Here is a 16,808-nt window from a genome sequence, read left to right as displayed (position 1 = left end):
AATGATGAGTTGCACTGACTGGTTTATGAACGTCTATTCATTTAGCGTTTTAATGACCATGTTTGCACACTGATTGGTGTAAAAAAATAAAATAAAACTAAATAATAATAATCTAGCACACCTGTGCAGGTTTGACATGACATGACAGGTAGCTGTCTTGTGGGTGGTGCTGAATCCTGTTAAATGACATGAGGGTCTCATGCCTATACACAAGGGTGTGTCATTGCTGTTGCTTGACCATGCATTGGTTTCTGTGGTCAGTGAATGATAAAAACAAAATTTACCATCCATTGATGGATGGGAAATCCGCCATGAGGCATTTGTTTTTAGAAACTGCTGCTCACAACCAATGTTGCAATGGAGTGTCTCCATCTGCTGGTGGTATTGGAAAGGCATTAGTGCTATGACAGGGTCTGAAGAAGAAGAAGAAGAAGAAGAAGAAGAAGAAGAAGAAGAAGAAGACGGAAAAAAATATATATAAAAAGAAAAAGAGAGAGAGAGAGAGAGACTGACTTAGTGAGCGAGTGAGTGAGAGAGTGAGAGTGAGTGAGAGTGAATGAGTGAGTGAGTGATTGAGTGAGTGAGTGAGTGAGTGAGAACAAATGAGTTAAAGCAAGTGAGTGAGAGAGATCGAATGAATGAAAGTCTGAATGACAGAAAGAAAAAAGGATGAAGAAAGAAGCATGAAGAAAAAAAAATGTATATGGAGTTGCTGACATGAGTGCAATCTACAAAGCCGTTGAGGCTGATCCTCATGGGAGGATTATTGCACCAGGACCCTTAGCACTTTTAAAATGCCATTCAATGCCACGGGCTAGATGTAAACTGCAGATGACCATGTTGTGGTAGTTACCATGGATACCCAAGTGATGTGTGAGCTAACACATAGGCCCAACAGATTCCAAGAAGGCCAGAATCACCAGCGGCACCACCATCGATTGTCAGGTCACCCGGATTCAGCAAATACCAGAGTCCAAAATGATGCAGGTTTATACTGTTAATTTTCAGTTTATCGTTACAGTTGGTGTTATTCCATGTCGGAAGGGACGCAGCTACAGCCAGTGGGGTAACTAGAGACAGGCAGGCAGCTATGTGCAACAAAGGTAGGCATGTTGTTTTCATATGCAGATCTGAAATATTGTCTTATATGCAAGAGGAGGAGTGATGGGGGTTCAGGCAAAAGCCAGGCTATGGATTGCATTGCTAAATGCTCCATCAGAGTGCAATGGTCGCCTGTCCTTTTTTTAAGTGATGATGTGGGTTTAGCCTGTGCTGTATGTATGTATGGGTGGCTGACTGCCACCCACCCAGAAAGTGTATGGGAGGCTGGTTGGCTGCCAGCCTTCCTTCCATTCCTATGAGTAATGTGAGTGCTCATGAAGGGGACATGGTTGGGTCCACCCCTTTCCCGGTTATCCCCTCTAGGCCTTTTGGCTTAGATCAAGTGTAAAAAAAGAAAGGATCTTGCGACAGATCGCATCCTGAGGCACGTTTTTTTTTGTGTGAATACTTGCACTTGGGTGACTTGTGAGCACATACTGATACATACGTTCCCTATCTGGGGACCATAAATTAAATGGATTTTTGAGAAAGGGAGCTGATTTGGAAGCTTGCTTCTGTCGCCCTATGCATTGACCCGATGTGGCAGTATCTTCGGGTAGTGAACAGTGCACCACCCCATTCCAGTGTTAAACAAGAAAGATTCTCATTTAATCCTCCGTGGGTGAGAATTTGAGTTTGAGAATTGGAGACCAAAATGATGAGTTGCACTGACTGGTTTATGAACGTCTATTCATTTAGCGTTTTAATGACCATGTTTGCACACTGATTGGTGTAAAAAAATAAAATAAAACTAAATAATAATAATCTAGCACACCTGTGCAGGTTTGACATGACATGACAGGTAGCTGTCTTGTGGGTGGTGCTGAATCCTGTTAAATGACATGAGGGTCTCATGCCTATACACAAGGGTGTGTCATTGCTGTTGCTTGACCATGCATTGGTTTCTGTGGTCAGTGAATGATAAAAACAAAATTTACCATCCATTGATGGATGGGAAATCCGCCATGAGGCATTTGTTTTTAGAAACTGCTGCTCACAACCAATGTTGCAATGGAGTGTCTCCATCTGCTGGTGGTATTGGAAAGGCATTAGTGCTATGACAGGGTCTGAAGAAGAAGAAGAAGAAGACGGAAAAAAATATATATAAAAAGAAAAAGAGAGAGAGAGAGAGAGACTGACTTAGTGAGCGAGTGAGTGAGAGAGTGAGAGTGAGTGAGAGTGAATGAGTGAGTGAGTGATTGAGTGAGTGAGTGAGTGAGTGAGAACAAATGAGTTAAAGCAAGTGAGTGAGAGAGATCGAATGAATGAAAGTCTGAATGACAGAAAGAAAAAAGGATGAAGAAAGAAGCATGAAGAAAAAAAAAATGTATATGGAGTTGCTGACATGAGTGCAATCTACAAAGCCGTTGAGGCTGATCCTCATGGGAGGATTATTGCACCAGGACCCTTAGCACTTTTAAAATGCCATTCAATGCCACGGGCTAGATGTAAACTGCAGATGACCATGTTGTGGTAGTTACCATGGATACCCAAGTGATGTGTGAGCTAACACATAGGCCCAACAGATTCCAAGAAGGCCAGAATCACCAGCGGCACCACCATCGATTGTCAGGTCACCCGGATTCAGCAAATACCAGAGTCCAAAATGATGCAGGTTTATACTGTTAATTTTCAGTTTATCGTTACAGTTGGTGTTATTCCATGTCGGAAGGGACGCAGCTACAGCCAGTGGGGTAACTAGAGACAGGCAGGCAGCTATGTGCAACAAAGCTAGGCGTGTTGTTTTCATATGCAGATCTGAAATATTGTCTTATATGCAAGAGGAGGAGTGATGGGGGTTCAGGCAAAAGCCAGGCTATGGATTGCATTGCTAAATGCTCCATCAGAGTGCAATGGTCGCCTGTCCTTTTTTTAAGTGATGATGTGGGTTTAGCCTGTGCTGTATGTATGTATGGGTGGCTGACTGCCACCCACCCAGAAAGTGTATGGGAGGCTGGTTGGCTGCCAGCCTTCCTTCCATTCCTATGAGTAATGTGAGTGCTCATGAAGGGGACATGGTTGGGTCCACCCCTTTCCCGGTTATCCCCTCTAGGCCTTTTGGCTTAGATCAAGTGTAAAAAAAAGAAAGGATCTTGCGACAGATCGCATCCTGAGGCACGTATTTTTTTGTGTGAATACTTGCACTTGGGTGACTTGTGAGCACATACTGATACATACGTTCCCTATCTGGGGACCATAAATTAAATGGATTTTTGAGAAAGGGAGCTGATTTGGAAGCTTGCTTCTGTCGCCCTATGCATTGACCCGATGTGGCAGTATCTTCGGGTAGTGAACAGTGCACCACCCCATTCCAGTGTTAAACAAGAAAGATTCTCATTTAATCCTCCGTGGGTGAGAATTTGAGTTTGAGAATTGGAGACCAAAATGATGAGTTGCACTGACTGGTTTATGAACGTCTATTCATTTAGCGTTTTAATGACCATGTTTGCACACTGATTGGTGTAAAAAAATAAAATAAAGCTAAATAATAATAATCTAGCACACCTGTGCAGGTTTGACATGACATGACAGGTAGCTGTCTTGTGGGTGGTGCTGAATCCTGTTAAATGACATGAGGGTCTCATGCCTATACACAAGGGTGTGTCATTGCTGTTGCTTGACCATGCATTGGTTTCTGTGGTCATTGAATGATAAAAACAAAATTTACCATCCATTGATGGATGGGAAATCCGCCATGAGGCATTTGTTTTTAGAAACTGCTGCTCACAACCAATGTTGCAATGGAGTGTCTCCATCTGCTGGTGGTATTGGAAAGGCATTAATGCTATGACAGGGTCTGAAGAAGAAGAAGAAGAAGACGGGAAAAAATATATATAAAAAGAAAAAGAGAGAGAGAGAGACTGACTTAGTGAGCGAGTGAGTGAGAGAGTGAGAGTGAGTGAGAGTGAATGAGTGAGTGAGTGATTGAGTGAGTGAGTGAGTGAGAACAAATGAGTTAAAGCAAGTGAGTGAGAGAGATCGAATGAATGAAAGTCTGAATGACAGAAAGAAAAAAGGATGAAGAAAGAAGCATGAAGAAAAAAAAATGTATATGGAGTTGCTGACATGAGTGCAATCTACAAAGCCGTTGAGGCTGATCCTCATGGGAGGATTATTGCACCAGGACCCTTAGCACTTTTAAAATGCCATTCAATGCCACGGGCTAGATGTAAACTGCAGATGACCATGTTGTGGTAGTTACCATGGATACCCAAGTGATGTGTGAGCTAACACATAGGCCCAACAGATTCCAAGAAGGCCAGAATCACCAGCGGCACCACCATCGATTGTCAGGTCACCCGGATTCAGCAAATACCAGAGTCCAAAATGATGCAGGTTTATACTGTTAATTTTCAGTTTATCGTTACAGTTGGTGTTATTCCATGTCGGAAGGGACGCAGCTACAGCCAGTGGGGTAACTAGAGACAGGCAGGCAGCTATGTGCAACAAAGGTAGGCGTGTTGTTTTCATATGCAGATCTGAAATATTGTCTTATATGCAAGAGGAGGAATGATGGGGGTTCAGGCAAAAGCCAGGCTATGGATTGCATTGCTAAATGCTCCATCAGAGTGCAATGGTCGCCTGTCCTTTTTTTAAGTGATGATGTGGGTTTAGCCTGTGCTGTATGTATGTATGGGTGGCTGACTGCCACCCACCCAGAAAGTGTATGGGAGGCTGGTTGGCTGCCAGCCTTCCTTCCATTCCTATGAGTAATGTGAGTGCTCATGAAGGGGACATGGTTGGGTCCACCCCTTTCCCGGTTATCCCCTCTAGGCCTTTTGGCTTAGATCAAGTGTAAAAAAAGAAAGGATCTTGCGACAGATCGCATCCTGAGGCACGTTTTTTTTTTTGTGTGAATACTTGCACTTGGGTGACTTGTGAGCACATACTGATACATACGTTCCCTATCTGGGGACCATAAATTAAATGGATTTTTGAGAAAGGGAGCTGATTTGGAAGCTTGCTTCTGTCGCCCTATGCATTGACCCGATGTGGCAGTATCTTCGGGTAGTGAACAGTGCACCACCCCATTCCAGTGTTAAACAAGAAAGATTCTCATTTAATCCTCCGTGGGTGAGAATTTGAGTTTGAGAATTGGAGACCAAAATGATGAGTTGCACTGACTGGTTTATGAACGTCTATTCATTTAGCGTTTTAATGACCATGTTTACACACTGATTGGTGTAAAAAAATAAAATAAAACTAAATAATAATAATCTAGCACACCTGTGCAGGTTTGACATGACATGACAGGTAGCTGTCTTGTGGGTGGTGCTGAATCCTGTTAAATGACATGAGGGTCTCATGCCTATACACAAGGGTGTGTCATTGCTGTTGCTTGACCATGCATTGGTTTCTGTGGTCAGTGAATGATAAAAACAAAATTTACCATCCATTGATGGATGGGAAATCCGCCATGAGGCATTTGTTTTTAGAAACTGCTGCTCACAACCAATGTTGCAATGGAGTGTCTCCATCTGCTGGTGGTATTGGAAAGGCATTAGTGCTATGACAGGGTCTGAAGAAGAAGAAGAAGAAGAAGAAGACGGAAAAAAATATATATAAAAAGAAAAAGAGAGAGAGAGAGAGACTGACTTAGTGAGCGAGTGAGTGAGAGTGAGTGAGAGTGAATGAGTCAGTGAGTGATTGAGTGAGTGAGTGAGTGAGAACAAATGAGTTAAAGCAAGTGAGTGAGAGAGATCGAATGAATGAAAGTCTGAATGACAGAAAGAAAAAAGGATGAAGAAAGAAGCATGAAGAAAAAAAAATGTATATGGAGTTGCTGACATGAGTGCAATCTACAAAGCCGTTGAGGCTGATCCTCATGGGAGGATTATTGCACCAGGACCCTTAGCACTTTTAAAATGCCATTCAATGCCACGAGCTAGATGTAAACTGCAGATGACCATGTTGTGGTAGTTACCATGGATACCCAAGTGATGTGTGAGCTAACACATAGGCCCAACAGATTCCAAGAAGGCCAGAATCACCAGCGGCACCACCATCGATTGTCAGGTCACCCGGATTCAGCAAATACCAGAGTCCAAAATGATGCAGGTTTATACTGTTAATTTTCAGTTTATCGTTACAGTTGGTGTTATTCCATGTCGGAAGGGACGCAGCTACAGCCAGTGGGGTAACTAGAGACAGGCAGGCAGCTATGTGCAACAAAGGTAGGCGTGTTGTTTTCATATGCAGATCTGAAATATTGTCTTATATGCAAGAGGAGGAGTGATGGGGGTTCAGGCAAAAGCCAGGCTATGGATTGCATTGCTAAATGCTCCATCAGAGTGCAATGGTCGCCTGTCCTTTTTTTAAGTGATGATGTGGGTTTAGCCTGTGCTGTATGTATGTATGGGTGGCTGACTGCCACCCACCCAGAAAGTGTATGGGAGGCTGGTTGGCTGCCAGCCTTCCTTCCATTCCTATGAGTAATGTGAGTGCTCATGAAGGGGACATGGTTGGGTCCACCCCTTTCCCGGTTATCCCCTCTAGGCCTTTTGGCTTAGATCAAGTGTAAAAAAAGAAAGGATCTTGCGACAGATCGCATCCTGAGGCACGTTTTTTTTTGTGTGAATACTTGCACTTGGGTGACTTGTGAGCACATACTGATACATACGTTCCCTATCTGGGGACCATAAATTAAATGGATTTTTGAGAAAGGGAGCTGATTTGGAAGCTTGCTTCTGTCGCCCTATGCATTGACCCGATGTGGCAGTATCTTCGGGTAGTGAACAGTGCACCACCCCATTCCAGTGTTAAACAAGAAAGATTCTCATTTAATCCTCCGTGGGTGAGAATTTGAGTTTGAGAATTGGAGACCAAAATGATGAGTTGCACTGACTGGTTTATGAACGTCTATTCATTTAGCGTTTTAATGACCATGTTTGCACACTGATTGGTGTAAAAAAATAAAATAAAACTAAATAATAATAATCTAGCACACCTGTGCAGGTTTGACATGACATGACAGGTAGCTGTCTTGTGGGTGGTGCTGAATCCTGTTAAATGACATGAGGGTCTCATGCCTATACACAAGGGTGTGTCATTGCTGTTGCTTGACCATGCATTGGTTTCTGTGGTCAGTGAATGATAAAAACAAAATTTACCATCCATTGATGGATGGGAAATCCGCCATGAGGCATTTGTTTTTAGAAACTGCTGCTCACAACCAATGTTGCAATGGAGTGTCTCCATCTGCTGGTGGTATTGGAAAGGCATTAGTGCTATGACAGGGTCTGAAGAAGAAGAAGAAGAAGAAGAAGAAGAAGAAGACGGAAAAAAATATATATAAAAAGAAAAAGAGAGAGAGAGAGAGAGACTGACTTAGTGAGCGAGTGAGTGAGAGAGTGAGAGTGAGTGAGAGTGAATGAGTGAGTGAGTGATTGAGTGAGTGAGTGAGTGAGTGAGAACAAATGAGTTAAAGCAAGTGAGTGAGAGAGATCGAATGAATGAAAGTCTGAATGACAGAAAGAAAAAAGGATGAAGAAAGAAGCATGAAGAAAAAAAAATGTATATGGAGTTGCTGACATGAGTGCAATCTACAAAGCCGTTGAGGCTGATCCTCATGGGAGGATTATTGCACCAGGACCCTTAGCACTTTTAAAATGCCATTCAATGCCACGGGCTAGATGTAAACTGCAGATGACCATGTTGTGGTAGTTACCATGGATACCCAAGTGATGTGTGAGCTAACACATAGGCCCAACAGATTCCAAGAAGGCCAGAATCACCAGCGGCACCACCATCGATTGTCAGGTCACCCGGATTCAGCAAATACCAGAGTCCAAAATGATGCAGGTTTATACTGTTAATTTTCAGTTTATCGTTACAGTTGGTGTTATTCCATGTCGGAAGGGACGCAGCTACAGCCAGTGGGGTAACTAGAGACAGGCAGGCAGCTATGTGCAACAAAGGTAGGCGTGTTGTTTTCATATGCAGATCTGAAATATTGTCTTATATGCAAGAGGAGGAGTGATGGGGGTTCAGGCAAAAGCCAGGCTATGGATTGCATTGCTAAATGCTCCATCAGAGTGCAATGGTCGCCTGTCCTTTTTTTAAGTGATGATGTGGGTTTAGCCTGTGCTGTATGTATGTATGGGTGGCTGACTGCCACCCACCCAGAAAGTGTATGGGAGGCTGGTTGGCTGCCAGCCTTCCTTCCATTCCTATGAGTAATGTGAGTGCTCATGAAGGGGACATGGTTGGGTCCACCCCTTTCCCGGTTATCCCCTCTAGGCCTTTTGGCTTAGATCAAGTGTAAAAAAAGAAAGGATCTTGCGACAGATCGCATCCTGAGGCACGTTTTTTTTTTTGTGTGAATACTTGCACTTGGGTGACTTGTGAGCACATACTGATACATACGTTCCCTATCTGGGGACCATAAATTAAATGGATTTTTGAGAAAGGGAGCTGATTTGGAAGCTTGCTTCTGTCGCCCTATGCATTGACCCGATGTGGCAGTATCTTCGGGTAGTGAACAGTGCACCACCCCATTCCAGTGTTAAACAAGAAAGATTCTCATTTAATCCTCCGTGGGTGAGAATTTGAGTTTGAGAATTGGAGACCAAAATGATGAGTTGCACTGACTGGTTTATGAACGTCTATTCATTTAGCGTTTTAATGACCATGTTTGCACACTGATTGGTGTAAAAAAATAAAATAAAACTAAATAATAATAATCTAGCACACCTGTGCAGGTTTGACATGACATGACAGGTAGCTGTCTTGTGGGTGGTGCTGAATCCTGTTAAATGACATGAGGGTCTCATGCCTATACACAAGGGTGTGTCATTGCTGTTGCTTGACCATGCATTGGTTTCTGTGGTCAGTGAATGATAAAAACAAAATTTACCATCCATTGATGGATGGGAAATCCGCCATGAGGCATTTGTTTTTAGAAACTGCTGCTCACAACCAATGTTGCAATGGAGTGTCTCCATCTGCTGGTGGTATTGGAAAGGCATTAGTGCTATGACAGGGTCTGAAGAAGAAGAAGAAGAAGAAGAAGACGGAAAAAAATATATATAAAAAGAAAAAGAGAGAGAGAGAGAGACTGACTTAGTGAGCGAGTGAGTGAGAGTGAGTGAGAGTGAATGAGTCAGTGAGTGATTGAGTGAGTGAGTGAGTGAGAACAAATGAGTTAAAGCAAGTGAGTGAGAGAGATCGAATGAATGAAAGTCTGAATGACAGAAAGAAAAAAGGATGAAGAAAGAAGCATGAAGAAAAAAAAATGTATATGGAGTTGCTGACATGAGTGCAATCTACAAAGCCGTTGAGGCTGATCCTCATGGGAGGATTATTGCACCAGGACCCTTAGCACTTTTAAAATGCCATTCAATGCCACGAGCTAGATGTAAACTGCAGATGACCATGTTGTGGTAGTTACCATGGATACCCAAGTGATGTGTGAGCTAACACATAGGCCCAACAGATTCCAAGAAGGCCAGAATCACCAGCGGCACCACCATCGATTGTCAGGTCACCCGGATTCAGCAAATACCAGAGTCCAAAATGATGCAGGTTTATACTGTTAATTTTCAGTTTATCGTTACAGTTGGTGTTATTCCATGTCGGAAGGGACGCAGCTACAGCCAGTGGGGTAACTAGAGACAGGCAGGCAGCTATGTGCAACAAAGGTAGGCGTGTTGTTTTCATATGCAGATCTGAAATATTGTCTTATATGCAAGAGGAGGAGTGATGGGGGTTCAGGCAAAAGCCAGGCTATGGATTGCATTGCTAAATGCTCCATCAGAGTGCAATGGTCGCCTGTCCTTTTTTTAAGTGATGATGTGGGTTTAGCCTGTGCTGTATGTATGTATGGGTGGCTGACTGCCACCCACCCAGAAAGTGTATGGGAGGCTGGTTGGCTGCCAGCCTTCCTTCCATTCCTATGAGTAATGTGAGTGCTCATGAAGGGGACATGGTTGGGTCCACCCCTTTCCCGGTTATCCCCTCTAGGCCTTTTGGCTTAGATCAAGTGTAAAAAAAGAAAGGATCTTGCGACAGATCGCATCCTGAGGCACGTTTTTTTTTGTGTGAATACTTGCACTTGGGTGACTTGTGAGCACATACTGATACATACGTTCCCTATCTGGGGACCATAAATTAAATGGATTTTTGAGAAAGGGAGCTGATTTGGAAGCTTGCTTCTGTCGCCCTATGCATTGACCCGATGTGGCAGTATCTTCGGGTAGTGAACAGTGCACCACCCCATTCCAGTGTTAAACAAGAAAGATTCTCATTTAATCCTCCGTGGGTGAGAATTTGAGTTTGAGAATTGGAGACCAAAATGATGAGTTGCACTGACTGGTTTATGAACGTCTATTCATTTAGCGTTTTAATGACCATGTTTGCACACTGATTGGTGTAAAAAAATAAAATAAAACTAAATAATAATAATCTAGCACACCTGTGCAGGTTTGACATGACATGACAGGTAGCTGTCTTGTGGGTGGTGCTGAATCCTGTTAAATGACATGAGGGTCTCATGCCTATACACAAGGGTGTGTCATTGCTGTTGCTTGACCATGCATTGGTTTCTGTGGTCAGTGAATGATAAAAACAAAATTTACCATCCATTGATGGATGGGAAATCCGCCATGAGGCATTTGTTTTTAGAAACTGCTGCTCACAACCAATGTTGCAATGGAGTGTCTCCATCTGCTGGTGGTATTGGAAAGGCATTAGTGCTATGACAGGGTCTGAAGAAGAAGAAGAAGAAGAAGAAGAAGAAGAAGAAGACGGAAAAAAATATATATAAAAAGAAAAAGAGAGAGAGAGAGAGAGACTGACTTAGTGAGCGAGTGAGTGAGAGAGTGAGAGTGAGTGAGAGTGAATGAGTGAGTGAGTGATTGAGTGAGTGAGTGAGTGAGTGAGAACAAATGAGTTAAAGCAAGTGAGTGAGAGAGATCGAATGAATGAAAGTCTGAATGACAGAAAGAAAAAAGGATGAAGAAAGAAGCATGAAGAAAAAAAAATGTATATGGAGTTGCTGACATGAGTGCAATCTACAAAGCCGTTGAGGCTGATCCTCATGGGAGGATTATTGCACCAGGACCCTTAGCACTTTTAAAATGCCATTCAATGCCACGGGCTAGATGTAAACTGCAGATGACCATGTTGTGGTAGTTACCATGGATACCCAAGTGATGTGTGAGCTAACACATAGGCCCAACAGATTCCAAGAAGGCCAGAATCACCAGCGGCACCACCATCGATTGTCAGGTCACCCGGATTCAGCAAATACCAGAGTCCAAAATGATGCAGGTTTATACTGTTAATTTTCAGTTTATCGTTACAGTTGGTGTTATTCCATGTCGGAAGGGACGCAGCTACAGCCAGTGGGGTAACTAGAGACAGGCAGGCAGCTATGTGCAACAAAGGTAGGCGTGTTGTTTTCATATGCAGATCTGAAATATTGTCTTATATGCAAGAGGAGGAGTGATGGGGGTTCAGGCAAAAGCCAGGCTATGGATTGCATTGCTAAATGCTCCATCAGAGTGCAATGGTCGCCTGTCCTTTTTTTAAGTGATGATGTGGGTTTAGCCTGTGCTGTATGTATGTATGGGTGGCTGACTGCCACCCACCCAGAAAGTGTATGGGAGGCTGGTTGGCTGCCAGCCTTCCTTCCATTCCTATGAGTAATGTGAGTGCTCATGAAGGGGACATGGTTGGGTCCACCCCTTTCCCGGTTATCCCCTCTAGGCCTTTTGGCTTAGATCAAGTGTAAAAAAAGAAAGGATCTTGCGACAGATCGCATCCTGAGGCACGTTTTTTTTTTGTGTGAATACTTGCACTTGGGTGACTTGTGAGCACATACTGATACATACGTTCCCTATCTGGGGACCATAAATTAAATGGATTTTTGAGAAAGGGAGCTGATTTGGAAGCTTGCTTCTGTCGCCCTATGCATTGACCCGATGTGGCAGTATCTTCGGGTAGTGAACAGTGCACCACCCCATTCCAGTGTTAAACAAGAAAGATTCTCATTTAATCCTCCGTGGGTGAGAATTTGAGTTTGAGAATTGGAGACCAAAATGATGAGTTGCACTGACTGGTTTATGAACGTCTATTCATTTAGCGTTTTAATGACCATGTTTGCACACTGATTGGTGTAAAAAAATAAAATAAAGCTAAATAATAATAATCTAGCACACCTGTGCAGGTTTGACATGACATGACAGGTAGCTGTCTTGTGGGTGGTGCTGAATCCTGTTAAATGACATGAGGGTCTCATGCCTATACACAAGGGTGTGTCATTGCTGTTGCTTGACCATGCATTGGTTTCTGTGGTCAGTGAATGATAAAAACAAAATTTACCATCCATTGATGGATGGGAAATCCGCCATGAGGCATTTGTTTTTAGAAACTGCTGCTCACAACCAATGTTGCAATGGAGTGTCTCCATCTGCTGGTGGTATTGGAAAGGCATTAATGCTATGACAGGGTCTGAAGAAGAAGAAGAAGAAGAAGAAGACGGGAAAAAATATATATAAAAAGAAAAAGAGAGAGAGAGAGACTGACTTAGTGAGCGAGTGAGTGAGAGAGTGAGAGTGAGTGAGAGTGAATGAGTGAGTGAGTGATTGAGTGAGTGAGTGAGTGAGAACAAATGAGTTAAAGCAAGTGAGTGAGAGAGATCGAATGAATGAAAGTCTGAATGACAGAAAGAAAAAAGGATGAAGAAAGAAGCATGAAGAAAAAAAAATGTATATGGAGTTGCTGACATGAGTGCAATCTACAAAGCCGTTGAGGCTGATCCTCATGGGAGGATTATTGCACCAGGACCCTTAGCACTTTTAAAATGCCATTCAATGCCACGGGCTAGATGTAAACTGCAGATGACCATGTTGTGGTAGTTACCATGGATACCCAAGTGATGTGTGAGCTAACACATAGGCCCAACAGATTCCAAGAAGGCCAGAATCACCAGCGGCACCACCATCGATTGTCAGGTCACCCGGATTCAGCAAATACCAGAGTCCAAAATGATGCAGGTTTATACTGTTAATTTTCAGTTTATCGTTACAGTTGGTGTTATTCCATGTCGGAAGGGACGCAGCTACAGCCAGTGGGGTAACTAGAGACAGGCAGGCAGCTATGTGCAACAAAGGTAGGCGTGTTGTTTTCATATGCAGATCTGAAATATTGTCTTATATGCAAGAGGAGGAGTGATGGGGGTTCAGGCAAAAGCCAGGCTATGGATTGCATTGCTAAATGCTCCATCAGAGTGCAATGGTCGCCTGTCCTTTTTTTAAGTGATGATGTGGGTTTAGCCTGTGCTGTATGTATGTATGTATGGGTGGCTGACTGCCACCCACCCAGAAAGTGTATGGGAGGCTGGTTGGCTGCCAGCCTTCCTTCCATTCCTATGAGTAATGTGAGTGCTCATGAAGGGGACATGGTTGGGTCCACCCCTTTCCCGGTTATCCCCTCTAGGCCTTTTGGCTTAGATCAAGTGTAAAAAAAGAAAGGATCTTGCGACAGATCGCATCCTGAGGCACGTTTTTTTTTGTGTGAATACTTGCACTTGGGTGACTTGTGAGCACATACTGATACATACGTTCCCTATCTGGGGACCATAAATTAAATGGATTTTTGAGAAAGGGAGCTGATTTGGAAGCTTGCTTCTGTCGCCCTATGCATTGACCCGATGTGGCAGTATCTTCGGGTAGTGAACAGTGCACCACCCCATTCCAGTGTTAAACAAGAAAGATTCTCATTTAATCCTCCGTGGGTGAGAATTTGAGTTTGAGAATTGGAGACCAAAATGATGAGTTGCACTGACTGGTTTATGAACGTCTATTCATTTAGCGTTTTAATGACCATGTTTGCACACTGATTGGTGTAAAAAAATAAAATAAAACTAAATAATAATAATCTAGCACACCTGTGCAGGTTTGACATGACATGACAGGTAGCTGTCTTGTGGGTGGTGCTGAATCCTGTTAAATGACATGAGGGTCTCATGCCTATACACAAGGGTGTGTCATTGCTGTTGCTTGACCATGCATTGGTTTCTGTGGTCAGTGAATGATAAAAACAAAATTTACCATCCATTGATGGATGGGAAATCCGCCATGAGGCATTTGTTTTTAGAAACTGCTGCTCACAACCAATGTTGCAATGGAGTGTCTCCATCTGCTGGTGGTATTGGAAAGGCATTAGTGCTATGACAGGGTCTGAAGAAGAAGAAGAAGAAGACGGAAAAAAATATATATAAAAAGAAAAAGAGAGAGAGAGAGAGAGAGACTGACTTAGTGAGCGAGTGAGTGAGAGAGTGAGAGTGAGTGAGAGTGAATGAGTGAGTGAGTGAGAACAAATGAGTTAAAGCAAGTGAGTGAGAGAGATCGAATGAATGAAAGTCTGAATGACAGAAAGAAAAAAGGATGAAGAAAGAAGCATGAAGAAAAAAAAATGTATATGGAGTTGCTGACATGAGTGCAATCTACAAAGCCGTTGAGGCTGATCCTCATGGGAGGATTATTGCACCAGGACCCTTAGCACTTTTAAAATGCCATTCAATGCCACGGGCTAGATGTAAACTGCAGATGACCATGTTGTGGTAGTTACCATGGATACCCAAGTGATGTGTGAGCTAACACATAGGCCCAACAGATTCCAAGAAGGCCAGAATCACCAGCGGCACCACCATCGATTGTCAGGTCACCCGGATTCAGCAAATACCAGAGTCCAAAATGATGCAGGTTTATACTGTTAATTTTCAGTTTATCGTTACAGTTGGTGTTATTCCATGTCGGAAGGAACGCAGCTACAGCCAGTGGGGTAACTAGAGACAGGCAGGCAGCTATGTGCAACAAAGGTAGGCGTGTTGTTTTCATATGCAGATCTGAAATATTGTCTTATATGCAAGAGGAGGAGTGATGGGGGTTCAGGCAAAAGCCAGGCTATGGATTGCATTGCTAAATGCTCCATCAGAGTGCAATGGTCGCCTGTCCTTTTTTTAAGTGATGATGTGGGTTTAGCCTGTGCTGTATGTATGTATGTATGGGTGGCTGACTGCCACCCACCCAGAGAGTGTATGGGAGTCTGGTTGGCTGCCAGCCTTCCTTCCATTCCTATGAGTAATGTGAGTGCTCATGAAGGGGACATGGTTGGGTCCACCCCTTTCCCGGTTATCCCCTCTAGGCCTTTTGGCTTAGATCAAGTGTAAAAAAAGAAAGGATCTTGCGACAGATCGCATCCTGAGGCACGTTTTTTTTTGTGTGAATACTTGCACTTGGGTGACTTGTGAGCACATACTGATACATACGTTCCCTATCTGGGGACCATAAATTAAATGGATTTTTGAGAAAGGGAGCTGATTTGGAAGCTTGCTTCTGTCGCCCTATGCATTGACCCGATGTGGCAGTATCTTCAGGTAGTAAACAGTGCACCACCCCATTCCAGTGTTAAACAAGAAAGATTCTCATTTAATCCTCCGTGGGTGAGAATTTGAGTTTGAGAATTGGAGACCAAAATGATGAGTTGCACTGACTGGTTTATGAACGTCTATTCATTTAGCGTTTTAATGACCATGTTTGCACACTGATTGGTGTAAAAAAATAAAATAAAACTAAATAATAATAATCTAGCACACCTGTGCAGGTTTGACATGACATGACAGGTAGCTGTCTTGTGGGTGGTGCTGAATCCTGTTAAATGACATGAGGGTCTCATGCCTATACACAAGGGTGTGTCATTGCTGTTGCTTGACCATGCATTGGTTTCTGTGGTCAGTGAATGATAAAAACAAAATTTACCATCCATTGATGGATGGGAAATCCGCCATGAGGCATTTGTTTTTAGAAACTGCTGCTCACAACCAATGTTGCAATGGAGTGTCTCCATCTGCTGGTGGTATTGGAAAGGCATTAGTGCTATGACAGGGTCTGAAGAAGAAGAAGAAGAAGACGGAAAAAATATATATATAAAAAGAAAAAGAGAGAGAGAGAGAGAGACTGACTTAGTGAGCGAGTGAGTGAGAGAGTGAGAGTGAGTGAGAGTGAATGAGTGAGTGAGTGATTGAGTGAGTGAGTGAGTGAGTGAGAACAAATGAGTTAAAGCAAGTGAGTGAGAGAGATCGAATGAATGAAAGTCTGAATGACAGAAAGAAAAAAGGATGAAGAAAGAAGCATGAAGAAAAAAAAATGTATATGGAGTTGCTGACATGAGTGCAATCTACAAAGCCGTTGAGGCTGATCCTCATGGGAGGATTATTGCACCAGGACCCTTAGCACTTTTAAAATGCCATTCAATGCCACGGGCTAGATGTAAACTGCAGATGACCATGTTGTGGTAGTTACCATGGATACCCAAGTGATGTGTGAGCTAACACATAGGCCCAACAGATTCCAAGAAGGCCAGAATCACCAGCGGCACCACCATCGATTGTCAGGTCACCCGGATTCAGCAAATACCAGAGTCCAAAATGATGCAGGTTTATACTGTTAATTTTCAGTTTATCGTTACAGTTGGTGTTATTCCATGTCGGAAGGGACGCAGCTACAGCCAGTGGGGTAACTAGAGACAGGCAGGCAGCTATGTGCAACAAAGGTAGGCTTGTTGTTTTCATATGCAGATCTGAAATATTGTCTTATATGCAAGAGGAGGAGTGATGGGGGTTCAGGCAAAAGCCAGGCTATGGATTGCATTGCTAAATGCTCCATCAGAGTGCAATGGTCGCCTGTCCTTTTTTTAAGTGATGA

The 16,808-nt window shown here is 43.2% G+C and overlaps 9 pseudogenes; all 9 read left to right on the top strand.

Annotated features, from left to right (window-relative positions):
* The first annotated feature begins 1,414 nt into the window (after positions 1 to 1,414).
* LOC130302400 (U2 spliceosomal RNA) lies at positions 1,415 to 1,678 on the top strand (annotated as a pseudogene).
* Positions 1,679 to 3,143: 1,465 nt separating this feature from the next.
* On the top strand, positions 3,144 to 3,408 carry LOC130302426 (U2 spliceosomal RNA; annotated as a pseudogene).
* Positions 3,409 to 4,864: 1,456 nt separating this feature from the next.
* Positions 4,865 to 5,130, top strand: LOC130302421 (U2 spliceosomal RNA; annotated as a pseudogene).
* Positions 5,131 to 6,586: 1,456 nt separating this feature from the next.
* On the top strand, positions 6,587 to 6,850 carry LOC130302399 (U2 spliceosomal RNA; annotated as a pseudogene).
* A 1,479-nt stretch (positions 6,851 to 8,329) lies between these two features.
* On the top strand, positions 8,330 to 8,595 carry LOC130302420 (U2 spliceosomal RNA; annotated as a pseudogene).
* A 1,456-nt stretch (positions 8,596 to 10,051) lies between these two features.
* Positions 10,052 to 10,315, top strand: LOC130302398 (U2 spliceosomal RNA; annotated as a pseudogene).
* A 1,482-nt stretch (positions 10,316 to 11,797) lies between these two features.
* On the top strand, positions 11,798 to 12,062 carry LOC130302416 (U2 spliceosomal RNA; annotated as a pseudogene).
* Positions 12,063 to 13,528: 1,466 nt separating this feature from the next.
* LOC130302396 (U2 spliceosomal RNA) lies at positions 13,529 to 13,792 on the top strand (annotated as a pseudogene).
* A 1,446-nt stretch (positions 13,793 to 15,238) lies between these two features.
* On the top strand, positions 15,239 to 15,502 carry LOC130302373 (U2 spliceosomal RNA; annotated as a pseudogene).
* The last annotated feature ends 1,306 nt before the right edge of the window (positions 15,503 to 16,808 follow it).

The sequence above is a fragment of the Hyla sarda genome, unplaced genomic scaffold (genome assembly GCF_029499605.1).
Source record: "Hyla sarda isolate aHylSar1 unplaced genomic scaffold, aHylSar1.hap1 scaffold_1164, whole genome shotgun sequence".
Lineage (NCBI taxonomy): Eukaryota > Metazoa > Chordata > Amphibia > Anura > Hylidae > Hyla > Hyla sarda.
Note: the sequence above shows the minus strand (reverse complement) of the source record. Positions and strands in the feature narration are given on the sequence as shown.